Source organism: Notechis scutatus, chromosome 1 (assembly GCF_049901735.1).
Source record: "Notechis scutatus isolate UNSWTSFEM ecotype Mainland chromosome 1, rNotScu1.2, whole genome shotgun sequence".
Lineage (NCBI taxonomy): Eukaryota > Metazoa > Chordata > Lepidosauria > Squamata > Elapidae > Notechis > Notechis scutatus.
Window position 1 is genome coordinate 335,174,634 of NC_142009.1, and position 17,977 is coordinate 335,192,610.

A 17,977-nucleotide genomic window follows, 5' to 3' on the forward strand; every position below is an offset into this window, starting at 1 on the left:
CACCCATCCTAAAGCCTTCTGACTGGGGGATTCTGGGAGTCGAAGTTCACCCATCCTAAGGCCTTCTAACTGGGGGATTCTGGGAGTCGAAGTCCACCCATCCTAAAGCCTGCTGACTGGGGGATTCTGGGAGTCGAAGTCCACCCATCCTAAAGCCTGCTGACTGGGGGATTCTGGGAGTCGAAGTCCACGCATCCTAAAGCCTGCTGACTGGGTGATTCTGGGAATCAAAGTCCACCCATCCTAAAGCCTGCTGACTGGGGATTCTGGGAGTCGAAGTCCATGCATCCTAAAGCCTTATGACTGGGGATTCTGGGAGTTGAAGTCCACCCATCCTAAAGCCTTCTGACTGAGGGATTCTGGGAGTCGAAGTCCACCCATCCTAAAGCCTTCTGACTGAGGGATTCTGGGAGTCGAAGTCCACCCATCCTAAAGCCTGCTGACTGGGGATTCTGGGAATCAAAGTCCACGCATCCCAAAGCGTTCTGACTGGGGATTCTGGGAGTCAAGTCCACCCATCCTAAAGCCTGCTGACTGGGAATTCTGGGAGTCGAAGTCCACCCATCCTAAAGCCTGCTGACTGGGGATTCTGGGAATCAAAGTCCACCCATCCTAAAGCCTTCTAACTGGGGATTCTGGGAATCAAAGTCCACCCATCCTAAAGCCTTCTGACTGGGGGATTCTGGGAATCAAAGTCCACCCATCCTAAAGCCTTCTGACTGAGGGATTCTGGGAATCAAAGTCCACCCATCCTAAAGCCTTCTGACTGGGGGATTCTGGGAATCAAAGTCCACCATCCTAAAGCCTGCTGACTGGGGAATTCTGGGGTCTGAGTCAAGTGTCACCCTAGAATCAGCAGATACGTGTTTCTACTTACAGGACAACCCTGCTAAAAAAACAATATCTCTGTACCCCATTTCTCTACAGCTGTCTCCCCAAAGCAAACCCTTTTGCTTTGTGGAAGAATTATCTCTCCTTTCCTCAAAGAGCAGTCTTGATTTCATTTTTTATTTTGGCGCAACCCCGGCTCGAGTGGGAGCCCCCAAATTATCCTTCTGACAGTACGAGGGCTGATTTTCACTGTAAATGGGGCTTGCGTTTCATCCACGGCATTCCTTCATAACGGCTCCTTAGCTTTTCTGCCCAAAATTCCTTCTCAGGGAGTTCCTGAAAGTCTTTTTAAACTGACTTTTAAGCCTACTTTTGCTGCAACGAAAATGGGGCCGAAATTCCTTTTTATTTTTATTTTTAATGACTGCTCCTTTCCAAATTCCTCCCATCTCTGGAGATAATGCACTTTTCCCTCTGGTAAGATGGCTTAATTTTTCTCTCCCCTCCACTGTAACGTCAGGGAGTCAGGCCAGCTGCTGGTGCAGCAAAAAGATTTATGTGATTAGGAATGGGGGCTGACACAGCCTTATTAAGATAGTCAGTTCAACCTGGGGTCAAGGCCAGCGCGACACTCTTTTAACTCAGTTGTTGCTTGATCGACTTCTCCAGAGAGCGAGGCTCCACCAGGAAGTAGGGTGATTTTTTTGTTCACATGCAAACATGTGCAGGGGGCCTTAGAAGGGGCATCTTCCTGATTTTGAACCCTTTTGAACTCTTCTTCCTTTGCTTGGTGTTTTCTACTCTAGTCTTTCTCAACCTCGGCGATTTTACAATGTTTGGACTTCCACTCCCAGAATTCCCCAGCCAGCATGGCTGGTTAGGGAATTCTGGGAGTGGAAGTCCACCCATCTTAAAGCCTGCTGGCTGGGGAATTCTGGAAGTCCACCTATCCTAAAGCATGCTGGCTGGGGAATTCTGGGAGTTGAAATTCACCCACCTGAAAGCATGCTGCCTGGGGAATTCTGGGAATTGGAGTCCACCCATCTTAAAGCATCCTGGTTGGGAATTCTGGGAGTTGGAAGTCCACCCATCCTGTAGCCTGCTGGCTGGGGGATTCTGGGAGTTGAAGTCCATCCATCTTAAAGGACGCTGGCTGGGGAATTCTGGGAGTTGAAGTCCATCCATCTTAAAGGACGCTGGCTGGGGAATTCTGGGAGTTGAAGTCCACCCATCTTAAAGCATGCTGGCTGGGGAATTCTGGGAGTTGAAGTCTGCCTGTATTAAGACATGATAGTTGGAGAATGAAACCCACCCATCTTAAAGCATGCTGGCTGGAGAATTCTGGGAGTTCAAGTTTACCCACCTTAAAGCATGCTGGCTGAGGGAATTCTGGGAGTGGAAGTCCACCATCTTAAAGCATACTGATTGGGGAATTCTGGGAGTTGAAGTCCACCCTTCCTAAAGTATGCTATCTGGGGGGGTTCTGGGAGTTGAAGACCACCTATCTTAAGCTTGCCAAAGTTGAGAAACACCACTCTGGCCCGATGTTCCTTTGAAATGCCCATTCATGCATTGTCCTAAAAGAAGGGATAGGTGCCCCTCAAAAAAAATGAGACAAGATTTACATAACATTTGCTTATATATCCCAGCCTGTTTAGAATGGCTGAAATAGTGGGGAAAGTAGAGAGTATTTAACTTGATTACGTTTTCTTAAGCCCACACCAAAACTCATTTCCTCATTAGCTTTTAGGGCCAAAACTGTTCTAAAATCACTATTTGATGCTTCACTGATTCCTAATTGGGGCATTTTTTGAACTTTTTCTCCTCCCAATCTCTCAAGCAGTCTAGAAAGAGGTTTGATAAGTCTATCAATTCCCAGGACTTATCTATTTTGTATTCCACTGATGTAATCTATAATATCTACAAAAACGATACAATAAGATGAAGATCTTGGTATTAAATATGAAGCTTACGACAAAAACCTTTCTTGTAAAACAGATCATTTGAGGTGCTTTGATGCTGTTTATTAATGCCGCGTTTAACACTGGATGAAAAATTTAAAACGTTTTTCTGCTTATCCACAGTTGACCTTTCAGAAATCTTACTTAATATTGACGCAAACTTCTCTTTATCTCTAAAGGTTGAAGTTATCTCCACGTTAGTGTGTTAGGAATCTCTAGTCAATGCTGAATAAATATCACTCCACTCGAATAATATAATGTATCACTTAGGCTTTATAACAATACAATACACTTAGTTCTTGACTTACAACCATTCATTTAGCGAACATTTGAAGTTACAAAGGCACTAAAAATATGATTTATGACCAATTCTCGCACTCACAACCATCACAGTAATGAAATTCAATATGAGAAAAGTAAAGTCTTGTACTGAGGCAAGAAAAACCAAAAGTACACATATAAAATTGGGTGAAACCAGGCTTAATAGCAAGAACTGTGAGAGGGATCTCGGAGTCTTAGTGGAGAACCAGCGGCCTTCGAGTTGGAGATCAGTGGGGCAGAAGAACAGCTGGAGCCTGTTCCCAGTGTGCGCATGCACAGAGCTGCCAGGGGAAGGGAACAGCTAAGGAACACAGGTTGACTCGGGAGTAAAGGCTCAGGTGGACAGTGAATGGCCCCTCCCATAGGGAATAAAAGAGGAGCGAAAGGGGAGTGGTGTTTGCAGGAGACAATTAGTTCAGCTCATTAGAGTGAAGATCTGTTCCTGACTTCTTGCCAAGTAATTGCTGCTACAGTGTGGCGTTTGGAAGATATCGGCCTGGCAACTCTCCAAGCCTGATAAAGGTCTGTAATTGTGGAATCTCTTGAAAGACTCTTGGCCGGGACTTTGCTGGAGAGGAATTCACTTTAACCTAAATAAAAGGGGTTTTATCGGGACGAGGGGTCGGCTTCATGACCTTGGGGAGCCTCTTCCCTCTTCACCTGGGAAGGGTGTTTTTCCTGGCCCCACAGTTTCGCTTTGGTGTTCAATAGAGGATGCCTTCTTTTCTTCAAATGCTTGTGCTTATAAGTGAGGCAACATGATTGCAACCTCCCAACTCAAGATGAGATGCATCCACGCCGAGTCTATTGCAATTTAAGTTCCCATTACCTCTTATCTTTGAACAGCATCGGGCAAAGTGTATTTATGCATTTATTTATTTTGCACAATTCTATCCCGCTGCAATCAGGAAAGGTTCTCGGTGGCTTAGGCGGAACATAAAAATTAATTAAAAACTAACTTAACAGTAAGAACAGTAGGAATAGCATCCTAAAAGAGGAACACAATAAAAACACGTGAAAGATGGGCTGTTAAGCGAGGGAAAAGCTTATCGACACAGCTCTGTATTCAAAATACCAACAAGGAAGGGCCCAGCCTGATACCTGTCATGAGATTATTACAATTGTTATTACAGGTAGTTCCCGATGTACAACGGTTCATTTAGTGACCGTTAAAAGTTACAACGGTGCTGAAAAAAGTGACCTATAGACAGTTATGACCTGTCATGCCCCCTGTTGGAATCTGATTCCGAGGAGGAGGCTGAGCAGCTGACAGGGAGTGGGAGTGTGGCTCCGTTGGCTGTGGAAGAAACTGTGGAAGGGGCACAGTCTGGCTGGGCAGAGCAGGGAAGAGGTAGAACAAGGGAGAGGGAATCCAGGCCCACCCCCTCTTTATCCTAGGGCATGCAGGGAGGAACAGAGAAGGGAGCAACATGAGTTGCGTGGCTTATGGGAGAGGAAAAGGCCCTGATTCCCTTCATTAGCTGCAGCTGGGAACACAGTGTTTAAAAAGGGAGGTTGTGCACAGCAACTTGTTTGAAGCAAATAGTGAGTTATCTGTTATTGTTGAGGCTTATCTGGGTTCCTGGCGTCTTCCCAACTGTGTGTGTTTTGTTGGCCTTTCAAGTCTGGAATTCCTTCTCCTGCCCTGTCAAGTTAGTTACTGCAGTGTGGTTTGTGTGGATTTTTATTTACATTTTATATGTACTTTGTTTTTGGACTGAATTTCCTCCACTTAAAGACTGTTCTTGGGAGAGTTTTTTCCCCCAGCTGAAGGTAACTGGACATTGGGGGGCAAACTTGGAGGTATTAAAGGGACTTTTCTTACTTATGTGACTGTGTTGCCTTTGTGCCACGCCCCGGGTCATCACATGACCTCTTCAACATCCTCATGATCAAAATTCAAATGTTTGTCTATGTCCAAATTGTTGGACAGTGCAAAGATGTATCAGGCACATTTTTTTTTCACATGTGGTGGATCTGCAACGCTGCAAAAAAAGTATTGGAGACTGATCCAGACATGAGTGGGAAAGTGTATTCCATTTAAGCCAGAATTTTTTCTCCTAGGAATAATACCAGAAGGATATAGGAAAGATTTAATGTATCTAATAGTACATGTGTTGATGGCGGCTAGAATAATATATGTGCAATACTGGAAGAAGGAAAGCATACCGCCAGAAATAGAGATAATAAGGAAAATTATGGCCTGTGCAGAATCGGACAGGTTAACCCCAGAATTAAAAAAAACAAGGGGGAATCTGAGTACTATGAAACGTAGAATAAATTCTATCAGTGGTTGCATAGAAGGCAAGGTCGGAACATAAGTAGCTGTCATGCCCTTGTTAGAGTCGGACTCTGAGGGAGAGGAGGAACAGCCGACAGGGAGTGGAGGTGTGGCTACGGAGGTTGTGGAGGAGGCTGGGAAAGGGCAGAGGCCTGCTGGGTAGTCAGAGGAAGAACCAGGCCCATCCCCTCTGCATCCTAGGGCACGCAAGGAGGAACAGAGAAGGAAACAACTTGGCTTATGAGAGAGGAAGCGGCCATGATCCCCCTCTTTGGTTGCAGCTGGGGAGAATAGCATATAAGAGAGACGGTTTAAATACAGTATTGCTAGAAGCAAAGCGTGTTTTATTTTGGGATGAAGTTATCTTGGTTGGCGTTCTTTCTACAGACTGTGTCTTCTTATCTCCTTGAAGTTGGTAATTAGTTATCCTGGTCTGTTGTGGAAATTCCTTCATTGTAGTTTGTTTTGGTTTTTTATTTCACCTTTATCTGCTCATTGAGTTCAGACTGTATTGCTTTCTTTTGAAGACTTTCTGAAAAAGTTTAATTTCCAACTGAGAATTATTGAACAGTGGAGCCAAGTTGGAGGCATTAATGGACATTTATTTACGTTATGGATTTTGTTATGTTTGTGTTAGACTCCGGGTCATCACAAGTAGCTATGATGATTAGAATAATTCGTAAACAATGTATCAAACAAGAGGATTGTAAATGGTGAAGTGACATTTATATATGTATAACAATTGTAAGTCCAGAACAGCTGCACTGTGTTGTATTCTTATAATTAAAATAAAAAAATAAATATTTTTTTTAAAAAAGGAAAACATGTGAATAAAATATTTCCATAAAAAAAAATCAAAAATCAGATGTTTGGCAATTGCCTCGTATTTATGACGGTTGCAGTGTCCCTGGGTCACATGATCCCCTTTGGCGGACTTCCGAAGAGCCAAGTCAACAGGGAACTCCAGATTCGCTTAACAACCGGGTGACTAACTTCTCAGCTGCCGCGATTCACTAAACAACGGAGGCAAGGAAGGTCGTGAAATGGGACATAAATTCACGGAGCCAATGCCTCGCTTAACCATAGGAATTTTGTAAGCTGAGGAACTGCCCGTCTTTAAAAGATGTGGGGTTATGAACACAGCAGCTTTTTAAAGCAGCCATGTCTTTTCTTAGGCTTGTCACACAGTGTCGGGAAAAGGACGTCGTCGCTTTAATAAAACTCACTTAATCATTGCCTTGCAATGGAAATGGCTCATGGTAGGCGTAAGTCGAGGACCACCTGCCTAGGATGTTACTTGTTATAATTTTAAAACTGGTTTAATCTTGCATTCATTCTGATTTTAACATTAGCTTTTATTGATTTTATTGCACAGTGCTCAGAGTCTCTCTCATTGGGGAGAGATAGGTGATTAAGAAATAGGAAAGAAAAATATAAAATAAATCAACAGGGATGTTGAAACGCTGCAAAAGGAGGTGGTTGCCTCCATAGTTTCAAGTAAGCCGCATCTAGTTCTCGACTTTTGACCATAATCGAGCCTGCCCATTACCGATGTAAGTCACAACAGTCATAAAGCAGATCAGTCCAGCGACCGACTTGATTTTTATTCCCCCTTTTTTTGCAGAGGTTCTTAAACAAAGACCAGCGGTCCTAAAGCGAACAGTGCAGTCGTCCAGCGAACTCCACCACCACTAAACGAACCAGGGGTGGGATTCAAAAATTCCAACTTGTTCGCTACCCAGTTGCTGGGTGGGCGTGGCCTACAAGAACTTCCAGGAGGGCCGTTTTTTGTCTTCCCCAGAGTCCGGAGGCTTCCCTCAGGCCTCTGGGAGAGCTAAAATGGCCTCCCCTGGGCTCTGCACTTAACCTGCATCGAAAATGGGCCGTGTGGAGGGTGAGGGGGGTGGGGGTGGGGCCAGCCGGTCAGTTCAATACCGGTTTGGTGAACCAGATGCAAATTTAATATCCGGTTCGCCCGAACCGGTCTGAACCGGTAGAATTCCATCCCTGAGGTGAACCGATCAATACAGTTTTGCCCAGAACCGGAATTGCCATGTTGCCAAGAGCCCAAAGTGGAGTTATGTGACCACAGAAGTGGGGGGAACGACTTCGACTTTGGGGAACTTTGGATCCGGGTTGCAAATCCGCATTTTTTTACATATCCGTTGTAATGTCCAGTCGCTAAGCAACTGGTCGTAAATTGAGGATTCGCGTGTTGAAGAGTTTTTAGCAGCTGATAAAGCCACCTTCTGTGATTCACTTTTGGGCGAATCAGCGGCAGGTGGATTTCTCTTCCCTTTAAATAATGCAGGCGAAAACAATGTAATTAAACCTTATAAAAAAACAGCAGCCATGATATCATGAAATAACAATGCCAGACAGTAGAGCTGCGAAAATTGATGATTGAATCAACCTTGGATGCTGTCCTAAAAGAGACATTTTTTCTCTCTCTGAGAGGTGGCCTAAATATTTAACAATAGTCGTAGTTGTTCTATTAATAAACTAGAGAAGCGAAGAGATAATATGAACTAGCAGGGCACATTATCAATAATTAGATTCCTTCTGTTTTAATATTTTCTGCATTTTATGCTGCCTGGGCGGGTGGGGGAGAAGATGAGATCTCATAGTGAGAAATCCAGCTGAAAATTGAGCTGTTCAGACTGTACATCTGTCAACTAAAAAGAAAATACTCCTTTGGTTGTTTTCGTTGCCAACAGAAAGGGAGTGGGGGAAAGCAGTGCATTCCTCAAATGCCTTAGATAATCGCCTTGGCAGCCCAAAGTTGTCTGCACGTAAGAATATTACTGGAGAGCATGATTGATGACTGTGATGACCCAGGGTAGGATACAAAACAAACACAGTCACAGAAAACAGGTGAAGCCCCTTTTATTCCTTCTCTTTGCTTCCAAGCTCCGAATATTCTTGACTATTCTTGTCGGAGGACAAAAAACTCCCATACAAACAGTTACAAGAAGAAGGAAAAAAAGCAACACAAACCAGGCAAGATAAGGGCTGGGGGACGTCCACAGATAACACACACTGGGAAGGATGCCAAACTCAGAGAGGAACCATAAACTAGCGATATTTACACGCTTTGTTTCCAGCACTGGCCCATACACATGTCTGTCCTCTTATTCAGTTGTCACAGCTGCAGCCCATGAAGAGGATCAAGGCCCTCTCCTCCTGAGCAGACCACCTCTCTCCCTTATCCTCTCCTCCCTGCGTGCCCTAGGATGGAGAGGAAATGGGCCTGGGTCCTCCTCTGACTGCTCAGCCGGCCTCTTCCCTTCCCCAACCTCCTCCACAACCCCCGGAGCCCCACTTCCACTCCCTGTCGGCTGTTCCTCCTCTCCCTCAGAGTCAATCTCCACTAGGGGCATGACACTGACTCTTGGCAATGGATGTGTCCCATTGGAGAATATACATCCAGGGTAAAAGGGGAAATGAATGATGTATTTTATTGTCAGCTGCACCCAGCTAATGCCAACATGGCCATTCCAAATAAAACTTTTTTTTTTTTACTCTGAGAGATGTGGCTAGAGACTTATGATTTGAATGGGGGTGGATTCGTCGGAGCCCTGACAACATCCTTTAAAATTCAGACAAGGTACAGGAAGTCTTGGACTTACAACAATTCATTTAATCACAGTTCAAAGGGACAACAGCATTGAAAAAAAGTGACTTGTGACCATTTTTCACACTCATGACCATTGCGGCATCCCCAGGGTCGCGCTCCAGCGGCGAGCCCAGGCAGAAACCGCGCACGATCGCGGATTCCTGTCTATCGCTGAAGCCCTGCAAACCGGAACTCTCCACGTGATAAAAATTCTGACAGTTGGTAATGGACTCGTATTTATGACCATTGCAGTGTCCTGGGGGGGGGGGGGTCATGTAATCCACTCTGGTGGTGGGATTCAAATTTTTTTTACTACCGGTTCTGTGGACATGGCCAGGTGGGCGTGGCCAGGAGGTCATGTGACTGGGTGGGCATGTCTATGTGGTTCCCCCCTCCTTTCGCAGCACCCTCCCATGTCCTGTTTTTTGCCTCCTGGGCCTCAGTGAAGCCTCTTGGTGAGGTAAATACAACAGCGAGGGGAGAGGAATCAGCTATGCCGCGTGATTTAGATGAGCTAGAAAGCAAGAAATCCAATGATTTCCTGCTTTCTAACTGGTCTAAATCACGCAGCACAGCTGATCGTCAGAAATACTGGTTCAGCTGAACCAGTAGCATTTTTTTTACTACCGGTTCAGCCAAACCAGACCAAAACGGTAGAATACCACCCCTGATTCCCTCCTTCTGCCCAGCAAAGCCAATGGGGAAGCCAGCTTCACTTAACAACTGCGTTACAAATTTAACATGTGCAGCGTGTCAACTCATAAAATATATTTCTATGGTCTTTTTAGAGTTGCCAACTGAAAGGCAGGGGGAAGCAGTGCAGCAGCTTGGAAACCGAAAGTGCATTCCGTAAATGTTTTCAAAGATAGTAACTAGGTGACTGAAGTTTCTGCCGTGCAAAATTCTAACTGGAGAGCATGATTGATGACTCTGGGCTATGGAGGTGTCCCATTGGAGGATATGAACTACAATACACCCAGAGGGGTGGGAGGGAAAACCAAGGTCAAGAGTGACAAGGAATGATGTGCCTCAGAGTCAGCTACACCCAGGCAGTGCCGGACATGTTAACTCCCAATAAATCCTTTTGAAGTTTTGGAAGTTTGGCTCGAGACTCATGATTTTAAATGGTGGCAACTGCCGGATTCCTGACACAGCAATTCACTCAACAACAGTGGCCAGAAAGGTCTCAAAATGGGGCAAAACTCACTTAAACCAAAGTCTCGCTTAACAACAGACATTTTGGGGCTCGATTACAGTGTCCATCAAGGACTACCTGCATTAGAAGGGGGGATGGGGGGGGGGGGGGGGGGGGGGGGGGGGGGGGGGGGGGGGGGGGGGGTTTTTTTTTGGGGGGGGGGGGGGGGGGGGGGGGGTGAGGGGGAAAAAAAAAAGAAGGGGGGGAGGGTGTGGGGGGGGGGAGGGGGGGGGGGTGGGGGGCCAAGGGAAAGGTGGGGGGGGTTTAATTTTTTTTAATAAGGAGGGGGGGGGGGGTGATTTGAAAAAAAGTTCACAGAAGGGTTTTACCAAATGGGGGGGGGGCAAAAGGAGGGGGACGAAGGGTTTGTTTTGGGGGGCTGGGGGCGGGGACGGGTGGAATTAGAAGACTTGGGATTATACAAAACTGCCATGATTTATTTAACCACGGTGGCAGAAAAGATCAGAAACGGGTAATTTAGCAACAGAAATCCCAGTTGGGTTTGTAATTGGACGACTACCCACATATTAAAGATGTGGCAGCTTTAATAAGGTGGCTCATTGAAGCAGCTTTTTTTAAAAAAAAAAAGTCACTTAGAATAACAGAGTTGGAAGGGACCTTGGAGGTCTTCTAGTCCAACCCTCTGGTCAAGCAGGAATACCATTTCAGACAAATGTTTGTCTTAAAAAGCCTCCAGTGTTGGAGCATTTTACAAGTTCTGGAGGCAAGTTGTTCCACTGATTAATGGTTCTCTCAGGAAATTCCTCCTTAGTTCTAGGTTGCTTCTCTCCTCGATTAGTTTCCATCCTTATTGCTTCTTTTTCCTGCCTTCAAGTCCTTTGGAGAATAGCAGCTCCTGAGATATTGGAAGACTGCTATCATGTCTCCCCTAGTTCCTTCTTTTCATTAAAACTAGACATACCCAGTTTCAGCCTCCAGTCCCCTAATCATCCTTGCTGTTCTTCTCTGCGCTCTTTCTACATTCTTTTCTATATCATGGTGGCCGAGGTTGGGTGGGGTATTTTAGCTGGCAGAGGCGCTATTTTCTTTTTTAAAACAACAACAACCTGGAAACCTGTATGGCGCCTTTTATGGCTGAGTTGTCCCTTAAGAACTGTGAAATTGTTCTGGATGAAAAACTGACCTCGTAGGGGGGAAAAAAAGCTTTAAAGACTCCAACAGTTCAGGTAAACCATCTTGGCTGAACTTGAAAAGCTAAGCAAGGTCAGACCTGATTGTTTTCTGGATGGGAGACCACAAAATAGATTGAGGAGCTGATTGAAGAGCCCTGTCTGGGCTAAGAAAGATGCTTGGCAGCGTCTGGAGAATTATCGAGAATTCATCTTGGCCTGTCCTTATTTTTGACTTATTATTATAATTTCTTGATAATATTAGCCAACTTATAATATTAATAATACTAGCTCTATACCTGTGCTTCACTAGGAAACTATGGGGTCGGGCTTAGTTTTTTGGGGGGGAAATAAGGAGGGGAAAAATTCTGTCTCTGCCTGCCAGCATCCATTGGTATTCATCTGGCTAGCGTGCTATCAGTGTGTGAGAGAGTTGAGGGCTGTTTGGAAACCAAAACAGTATTTGTTGTGTGAGCAAGGAGCCTGGGTGTGGCTTAGCTCAACTGTTCTGTACTAAAGCTGCTTCCTGCTGTGAAAATAAAACTAAAACTGAACCTCCTCTCCTCTGCTTGTGTTTTGCCTTTGGAAGAGATTTCTTTTCAGGTGGGGAGGGGAGTAGAACTCCTTAGCATCAGAGCGTGTTAATGATAATAATCATATAGGAAATCCTAATGCTCTGATGGTCATTTGAAAAATCCTTTCTTAGTGAGCACCTAGAAGCCAAGAGGAACAGACGTGCCAAATGTCAAGTTTGTAGGCTTTACGGTTCTGAGATTTTGTGATGATGCGTGAGGGGTATTTCGCTTTTAGATATAGAGATTAACAGTATTTTTCCAGATGGAATTTGCAAAAGGGATCGCAATTTCGAGCAGATTGAAAAACCAGGGGGTAAGAATACAAGCCGGATTGTCCATTGAAGATGGTTACAGATTGCAGAGGTAGTCCTTGACTTATGACCATTTGTTTAGCAAATGTTCAACATTTCAACGGCACTGAAAAAGGTGGTTTCTGACCCATCCTCATATTTTCCACTGTCACGCAGTCCTTACAGTCATGTGACCATAACCTGGGCGTCCGGCAACTGGCATGTATTATAGATGATGATTGCAGCATCCCAAGGTCATGTGATCACCATTTGTTACCTTCTCAGCTGGCTTCCAACAAGCAAAGACAATGGAGGAAGTCAAATTCACTTACTGGCTGTGGCAAAAGAGGTCATGAAATCGGGCATGACTCTGTCATGCCCCTGTCGGAGTTTGAATCGAGGAGGAAGACAAACAGCTGACAGGGAGCGGGAGAGTGGCTCCGTTGGCTGTTGAGGAGGCTGGGGAAGGGCAAAGTCTGGCTGGGCAGAGCAGGAGAGAGGTAGAACAGTGGAGAGGGGGGTTCAGCGGAAGACCCAGGCTCAACCCCCTCTTCATCCTAGGGCACACAGGGAGGAACGGGGAAGGGAGCAATGTGGGTTGCGTGGCTTATGGGGGAGGAAAGGGCCCTAATTCCCTTCATTAGCCACACTTGGGAACGAAAGTTTAAAAGAGATGCAAACTGAGCACGGCGTCTGCTGGGAAGAAACATGAGTTTATCTTGTGTTGACTTTGGTTATCTGTGTTCCCAGTATACTCCCAACTGGGTTGACTTACTGCTGTTTCTTCACTTCTGGAATTCCTTCTCCTGCCCTTCCGGACTAATTACCTCATCTTGCCTTGATTGGACTTATAGTTACAGTTTTTGTTGACCACGTTTTGTACTTGATTCTCTGCAGCCCAAGGCTGTTCCTGGGAGAGTTTTTCTCCAGCCCAGAAGGTAACCAGGACACTGGGGGGAAAGTTGGAGCGAATAAAGGGACTCTTACTTATTATCTGACTGTGTTGCCTTTGTGCCACGCCCCTTTGGGTCATCACAGACTCACTCAATATCTGTATCATATACAAACAGAGTTCGGGTCCCAATTGTAGAATGGAATGGAATGAAATATAAAATAGCAATAGCACTTAGACTTATGTACCTCTTCACCAGGGGTGGGAATTCTACCTGGTCAGTCCGGTTCCATAGAACCAGTTGTCATGATTCTGTGCAGTTCTGAGAATAGGCAAATCCTGCCACTGGCTGGCCCCTCCCCTCCCCTCCCCGCCCACTCACTCCTTACCTGGCATGCGCGCCATCCAACTTGTCTCCATTGTGCCTTCGCCTAATTTTTGGTAAGTTGTTATTTTTTCCTTTCCCCCCCCCGACCATCAGCTGTTCCGACTATCAGCTGTGCTGGGAGATTTAGATTAGCTAGAAAGCAGGAAATCGTTGGATTTCTTGCTTTCTAGCTAACCTAAAAGCAGGGCTGAACCTTCCTTAGGACTGAAGCTTCTATTTTTCAGTGCAGACTCAGGTAGCAGATTGCAGAAAGGTAGATCTCTGAATGAATCTGTGATTCTGTGAGCAACTCAATCTGCCTGCCTACTTTGCCTGATTATATATATATAATTTCAATATTTACATACAAGCCATGCCTAGCCAGTCACGTAACCACCAAGCCATGCCCAGTCAGCAAGCCACGCCCACCCAATCACATGACCACCAAGCTGCACCCACAAATTAGGCCATGTCCACAGAACCGGTTGTTAAGCAATTTGAATCCAACCCCTGCTCTTCACAGTGCTTTCCCGCCCTCTCTAAGCAGTTTACAGAGTCAGCCTCTTGCCCTCAACAATCTGGATCCTCATTTTACTGACATGGGAAGGATGGATGTCAATCTTGAGCTGCTTAGAATCTCAGAATTAACCATGAGCCGGTGAGACCCAAACTGCCAAACTGCAGGCAGACAGCAGTTAGCAGAAGTAGCCTGAGTTACTGCATTCTAACCACTGTGTCAGAGCGGCACAGTGAATAGAACAGTATATGGAATATAAAATATAGAGTAGAATAGCACGGTATATATAATATAGAACAGAATAGAATAGGTAGAATTGAATAGAACAGAACAGAATACAATAGAATAGAAAAGAACAGAACAGAGTATAGAATAGAATAGAATAAAATATAGAATACAGAACGAATAGAATATAGAATAGAATATAGAATGAATAGTATAGAATAGAATAGTATATATAGAACAGAACAGAGCAAAATATTCTTTATTGGCCAAATGTGATTAGACAAACATGAAATTTATCACTGGTGCAGAAGCCCTCAATATACTGTACATAAAAACCAACAGAGTAATAATAATAATAATGGGACTACTAAGGGAAGGTAGTAGAAAAGACGAAAAGGATAATAACAACGTAGCCGTTCCACCTTGGTGAATATAATAGTCGTAAGTGGAGGACTATCTGTATATTGCCTTACATTGTCATCCTGCAGATGGTTGTTTCAATTTGACTGTTTTTTGGCCAGCTGCCCTGTGCCACATTATTCGAGTTGGATGGAGCCACGGCATAAAAAGGCTGTAAAGAAAATAAAATCAGCTTTTTCTCCAGCGGTCCAGCTCGGATTTGGCCCAGACAGCTGACCTCTTGGAATCCATTGAGGCGGTCTGCAAAATCCCTGGACCACAGCATTTCTTTCTCTCCCTCCCTCCCTCCCTCTCCCTCTTTCCCTCTCTTTCTCCCTCCCTCCCTCGCTTCCGTCCCTCCCTCTCTCTTTCTTCTCTGCTTTCCATTCCCTGCGCCGCATGGCTCCGGGCATCATAACCATTGGTGTAATAAACCCATATGAAAGAGCTTGTTTCTCTTTTATTATGATTATGTCGGCTGGCGGAATTGCATTAGTCTGTGTTAAAAAGGGCTGCTGGCAGGGAAATAAATTGGAGGTGTCACTCCATCTTGCTTCTTCATCTCCTGGCGTTTACTCCGAGGAGTAATTTATCTCCTCGGCTGGCTGCGGTGCAGTCAGGATGGTGGGTGGGCCGGGATGCTCGGTGGGCCCACGAAGACGCCTTGGCCCGTGCACACAGGGTTCCCCAGTGCGCTTTTGGAATGAGCACGACATGGCAGTGCATGTTGGCACCAGGACTCCACAGGGGTTATTGTAGTTTGACGTTCCCTATTGAGGATGCTCTTTGATTTATGGCTCAGATGAGGGAGAAAGAGGGAGAAAGGGAATATTCAATTTGGTTAAGTTAATACCTTGAGGTGGCAGCCTTTAAAAATTCATGCCCTTGATTTAATCCATGGGTATCCAACCAGGACAACGTTAAGACTTGTGGACTTTTAACGCCCAGAATTCTCCTATAAAAAAAAGATGTTGAGGCTCTAGAAAAAATGCAGAGAAGAGCAACCAGGATGATGAGGGGACTGGAGGCTAAAACATACGAAGAACTTAGTCTAGTGAAGACAAGAACCAGGGGAGACAGGATATCTGAGAGGCTGCCACAGAGAGGAGGAAGAGGTCAAGCTATATTCCAAGGCACCCGAAGGCCAGACGAGGAATAATGGATGGAAACTGATGCAAGAGAGATACAACCTAGAAATAAGGATAAAATTTTCTAACAGTGAGAGCAATCAACCCATGGAACAGAAGTTGCCTTCAGAAGTTGTGGGAACTTCGTCACCGGAGGCTTTCAAAAAAGAGGCTGGAGTGCCACCTGTCAGAAGTGGTATAGGGTTAGGGGGTTGGACTAGATAACCTACAAGGTCCCTCTTCCAACTCTGTCCTGTTCATATGAAGATCGGTTGCAGGAACTGAACAGAGGACCTTGCACTTATTTATTTTTATTTATTTATTTATTTATTTGATTTGCCAATTGTTTACAAGATAATAAGTATAAATGTATACATAGTTGTGAATACATGAAATGGTTACATATAAGAAAAATAAAAGAATAAGAGAAACAATAGGACAGGGACGGTAGGCACTTTTTACACAAAAGCCCCGTTTTACACAAAACGGGCTGCGTGGAAGCTCCTGGAAGGGCCAGTCTGTAGTGGGCAGGGCCAGCCGGTTGGTTCAACTACCAGTTCGGTGAACCCGGTGTAAATTTAACCTCCGGTTTGTCCAAACCGGCCCCAAAGGGCTCAATCCCATCCCTGCACATCCAGTTCCTGCAACCATTCTTTATATGTTTTAGCCCCCCAGTCTCCTAATCCTCTTTGTGGCTCTTCTCTGCATTTTTTTCTACAGTCTCCACCTCTTGGTTTACATCCGCAGCGATTGTTTTATTCATCGCGGGGGTTTCTTTGCCTTGTGAAGGAAAAGCAAAACCTCTCCAACTTCAAACGTTCCCTAAACAAAGGGTTATACCTCGTGGAATTCCCTGTAGGAAGTTGGATTTATTAAAACCTGCGGGCCAGTCACCTTTGCTTTCTCGGAAACCGGCCTACCTCACAAGGTCGTTGTGTCGGAGGAGGAAAATAGGGACGCGATCTGCCTCTTTTTTTCAGCCACAGGAGGAGAAGAAACGACAAATTCAGCAGCTCGGCGGAGAAATAAGACTTTTAAGCTTCAGAGAAACCAGGCGCCGCCATTTGAGGCCTTTGATTTTCCTCGTCTGTCAGATTCCTTCTGGACCCGCTGACAGTGATTGGCGGAGCTGCCAATCTCCCGTCAAAAATCCACACAATTTTGCCATGACGCTTGGCGGCCCTCTCTCCGTTTCTCCAACTCCCTCCCCCCCAAAAAATCCTTGCGATCAATTAGTTGTCAGGGTGCCCTCCCCTCTTCTCTTCCTCCCTCCCTCCCCCTCCCTCCCTAGGGAGATGGTTTTAATACGCTTTATTAATATTTTGTATCCGATTGTAAAAGCAAAATTAAAACAGCAGGGGGGAGAAGGAAGTGATCCGATGGGGCGCTCTTCAAACGAGAATGCAATTAAGATAAAGCTCATATTAGCAGAGACAGAGAGCCATGGGGGTCGCTGAACGCTTCCTTATATTTCTCCCCTCCCCCATTCTTTTTTTTTGTTTTGTTTTTTTTGTTTTCTGGGTTGTTGTTTTTTCTGGTTTTCTGACTACATTTCTTTCCAGCTTTTTTTTGTTTTGTTTTTTTGGCTGCTCTACATCTTTTTCTCATTTAAACCGAATAAAATCCGAATTGGGATTTTTATTGAAGGAAGGAAGGAAAGCTGGAAGGAAGGAAAGAAGGAAGGAAGGAAGGAAGGAAGGAAGGAAGGAAGGAAGGAAGGAAGGAAGGAAGGAAGGAAGGAGAGTAAAGAAGGGAGGGAGGAGAGAAAAGAAGGAGAGGAGTGGGTGGAAGGAAGGAAAGAAGGAAGGAAGGAAGGAAGGAAGGAAGGAAGGAAGGAAGGAAGGAAAGAAGGAAGGAAAGAAGAAAGGAATGAAAGATGGAAGAAAGGAAAGATAGAAGAGAAGGGAACAAAAAGGAGGGAGGGAGGAAGGAAGAGAGGGAGGGGCAGAAAGATAGAAAAGAAGATAAGGAAGGAAGAAAAAGAAAGAAAGGAAAGAAGGAAAGAAAGATGGAAGGAAGGAAAGATGAAAAGAAGGAAAGAGAGAAGGGAAGAAGGAAGGGAGGGAATAAAAAGATGGAAAGGAGGGAGGGAGGAAGAAGGAGAGAAAAGAAGATGGAAAGGAGGGAGAGAGGGAGGGTGGAAGGAAGGAAGGAAAAAGGGGAATGAGAAGGAATTTTTAAAAAGGAAGGGACGAAAGACTGAGAGTGACTGGCCCAAGGTCACCCAGCTGTCTTGATGCCTTAGGCCAG